This window comes from Myodes glareolus, chromosome 16, assembly GCF_982192425.1.
Source record: "Myodes glareolus chromosome 16, mMyoGla1.1, whole genome shotgun sequence".
Lineage (NCBI taxonomy): Eukaryota > Metazoa > Chordata > Mammalia > Rodentia > Cricetidae > Myodes > Myodes glareolus.
The window spans coordinates 41,991,894-41,996,133 of NC_142041.1; the positions used below are offsets into that span (position 1 = coordinate 41,991,894).

Below are 4,240 nucleotides of genomic sequence, written 5' to 3' on the forward strand. Positions count from 1 at the left end.
CTGGAGGCCTTGGTGGCAACATGGGCTATGGGTGTCAACACAGACCCTGGCTGTCATAGACTCAGACATGGCCATTGGCAGCAGCTCAGACCCCGATGTCACCCTGGTCCCGAGTGGCAAGCAGGCTGCCAACATCAACCCGTTCCTCACAGCCTTTGCTTCCTCAGAACTGCCTCTTACCATCACACGTGAACCATTCCACCTCTCTTTCTTTCCTGCCTTACCACTGTATACTTGCTCATCATAATGGTGCCTGATCGTTGGGCACTAGTCAGGCGTGTGGATGCTTCAGGCACACTGTTCTGTGAGAACCCAGGCTGATCCATGGGTGTCTTTGCTTGCCTGAGTTGCATGGCATCAGGGGCCCTGTGAAACTATAATATACTTTCAGTGTAAAGATTGGCATTTAAAATCTATCTTGAGTATGTTTTATCTTTAAAAATTTAGATTGATTTATCCTATTTTATGTATACAGTTATTTTGCCTGTGTGTATGAATGTGTACCACATGCATGCCTGGCGCCCACAGAGGTCAGAAGGAGGGGTCAGATTCCTAGAACTAGGATGACAGATGATCATAAGCTGCTATGTGCATGCTGGGAACTAAACCCCGATCCTCTGCAAGGACAAGTGCTCTTAACTGATAAGCCGTCTCTACATCCTTATGCATGCTTTAATATATGGGTTATTTTTAATAAAGTTATGCAGTGCTCAGCATAATGCCTAAAATGAAATAACTGCTTATAGTAATCTCACTGAGTTTTGTAATGTTCCAGATATTCAGGTATACTCTTGATCTGTCCTTGAGTATTGTTAGTATCCAGGAGGTTAGATATAGAAGTTCCATCCTTCATGTTAGTTTGGTGCGTGCTGTGTCCTTCCAGTCATTTTTTTTATAAACTTATCTACATACACAAAATGTGCAATTGGTACACTATGAATGGACACACATATGCATAAATGTACACACATATTACACACATGCACACACATACAAATGTGCACACACATATATACATATACATGCATGGATGCATTTACACATATATATGCAAGCACACATACACAATATACACACATGCATATACATTTACATATCCCCACTCATACATACACACATGCATGCACATACACGCACATATATGCATTACACTCTTATACATATACGTGACCTCACAGGTGCTGTTTTTTGAGTAGAATGGTATTACAGTCTACTACACACTCTGCCTTAGCTACTTGATATCACAGACGCAAGTCAATGGTCTTTTCTGCAGCTGCTGCAGGAGGCTGCCTTGTGTGGGTGTGGTCTATTGACTCAAGGACAGACCGTCCTTGCCGATGTGAGCAGCGCTGTTCCAGGATGTGTGTCCTGTCACAGAATCTTTTGGTGTTCACTTGTAGCAGTGGGATTGCTGGGTTAGATAAGTGCATCTATTCAAATATAAGGGATTATTGCTCAATTCCCAATCCGAGACTTGTAGGCAGGTGCAAGTCCACCCCAAAGAATTAACTTATTTTCATTCACTCTACATGTGCCTTTATCCCTATTCTCTGACCATTTTCTGACCCCCATGCCAGTTGGATTGGTGAAAGATAACCTGTTGTTTTACTGTGTGCCTCAAACTCTGAGTCACAGTGACCACCTTTTTGTTTGTTTGTTTGTTTTTGTTTCTGTGACAGGGTTTCCCTGTGTAACTTTGGGACCTGCCCTGTAACTAGCTCTTGTAGACCAGGCTGGCTTTGAACTCACAGAGATCTGCTTGTTTCTGCCTCTCGAGTGCTTAGATTAAAGGCGTGTGCCACCACCACCCAGCTCACAGTGACCATTTTGAGACATGCTTATTGGCTATTTGAGTTTCTTTATCTGTGAGCCTGCCAGTTGAACTCATTTTCTATTGCTACACTGGATTACAGTCTTTTAAAAATTGATTTAAAACTCAGTAAGGTAGTGAAGTCGCCGTGGCAGATTTTGTTTCTGGTTGATTATTTAGAGCATGTAACATGAAGGGGCCTGTTTTGGGGGTCCCCGCCTGGTACCCCACAGTTGGCAAGCCCCAAAGAAAATCACACAGAGATCTCTCTAAGTTATAAAGCTGATTGGCCCTTTATCTATGGCTATATATATATATATATATATATATATATATATATATATATATTAACAGACTTGATTCACTTTTATTTTTCTTGTATAAAAACCTTTATGTGGTGGCCACAGCTGGAGCCTGGGTCTTCTGAACAGAGACTCTGGTGTGGGTTTTCACAAGATGGTCAGTGAATTCCTGATAAGGAGACTTGGTGAACACAGTCTCTTTCCAGAGGTCGGGGGTCAGGTAGCTGTAGGTCTTAGAGATGGCATCAAAGGTGGCCTTGGCAAAGTTGCCCAGGGTGGCAGTGCAGCCCCTGACTGATGTGTAGCAGTCATCAATGCCGGCCATCAGCAGTAGCTTCTTGGGCAGAGGAGAGGAGACTATGCCAGTGCCTCTGGGGGCAGGAATGAGACGCACCAGCACAGAACCACAGTGGCCTGTCACTTTGCAAGGCACAGTGTGGGGCTTGCCAATCTTGTTCCCCCAGTAGCCTCTCCGCACAGGGACAATGGAAAGCTTGGCCAGGATGATGACCCCTCGGATGGCAGAGGCTACCTCCTTGGAGCATTTAACACCGAGACCTACGTGACCATTGTAGTCCCCAATAGCGACGAAAGCCTTGAACCTGGTCCGCTGGCCTGCCCTAGTCTGCTTCTGTACGGGCATGATCTTCAGAACCTTATCCTTTAGGGATGCTCCCAGGAAAAAGTCAATGATCTCGGACTCCTTAATGGGCAGGGAGAACAGGTAGATCTCCTCTCTAGGGACTTGATTTTCATGTCCTTAACCAGGCGGCCCAGCTTGATGATGGGAATCCACTCCTTGTCTTTACCTCGCTTTACCTCCGCGAGCCGCCTCGGCCACGGCCTCGACCACGGCCACGGCCCCTCAGACCACTACTGAATCCTCCGCGGAAGCCACCACGGCCTCCTAATCCTGGGCCCCCGGGTCCTCCAGGTCCTCCTGCTGCACCGACGTCATCCGCCATTGGTGTTTTCCAGAAGAAGAAGAAGCAGCTCAGGCTATATATTAGCTCTTGTAGCTTATATTAACCCATTGTTCTTATCTATTTTAGCCATATGGCTAGGGACTTTTTCAGTGGGGCAGATCACATCCTGCTGCTTCGGTGATCTAGGCAGGAGTGGGAGGAGTCAGCTTCCTCCTTCCCAGAATTCTCCTGTTCTCATTGCATCACCTCTACTTTCTGTCTGGTTTTCCCACCTATTCTTCCTGCCTGGCCAATCAGCATTTATTTAAAACATGATTGACAATTCTCCTGCACTAAAAGCAGAGCTTGTTTGCGTATTTGATGCAGTGTTCTTTCGGAATCGTGTAGTTACCATATAGGCATCCCAGCTGCATGCTTTTGGTTTCTTGCCTATTTTTTGGTCTCCAGTTGGGGTACCAGCAACTAATGGCCAGAATGCTATGAAAAGAGCAGTCAGTTGCTCCTGGTATCCACCATGCTGTTCGGTGAGAAGCATGCGTGCTGGTCAGTTGTTCACGGCCGTGATCACTATATTCAGTTGTGAAAGCAGACAACTAAAAAAGAGAAAACGTCTATTTGGGCTTGTGATTTTAAAGGCTTCAGTTTATGGTTACTTGGCCACATCTCCTTAGGCCTGTGGTACACAGTACACTGTGGGAGGTGCACATTGCAGGAAAGGTCTGTTGTTTCACGGTGCCTGGAAAGTCCCTGGCTCTCAAGTCTAAGGGCAGGCCCTTGAGGAAGAGCTAACTCCCTTTACTAGATCCCACTTCCTTTAGGTTCCACCACTTTCTCATAGCACCAAGGTTTGGTAAGTCAGCTTTGCTGTCTTGAGACTTTGGGGACACTAAAATCCAAGTCCGTTTCATCACAGAGAAATCCATCCACAAAGAGGAAGTTTTCCTGCCCTTAATCCTCAGTCCTGCTACTCACACCATACTTTCCAAGTCACCCTCTTTCCAAATGACACGTTAAAATGTACTGACCACACTCAAACAAGTTGGGTGAGCTCTGTCTTCTGGGCACTGCTCAAGTTTCACCTTGCAACTTTGAGCTCATTTCTGGGGACTTAGCTATGATTTATTGTTCTCGAGAACACTGAGAGAGAAAGTACCGACAGCACTTGGGCTGAGAATCACACCATGAAGACAGGGAAACACTAT

The 4,240-nt window shown here is 45.8% G+C and overlaps 1 pseudogene; it reads right to left on the reverse strand.

Annotated features, from left to right (window-relative positions):
* Positions 1-2,171: 2,171 nt before the first annotated feature.
* Positions 2,172-2,886, reverse strand: LOC148119573 (small ribosomal subunit protein uS5 pseudogene; annotated as a pseudogene).
* Positions 2,887-4,240: the final 1,354 nt, after the last annotated feature.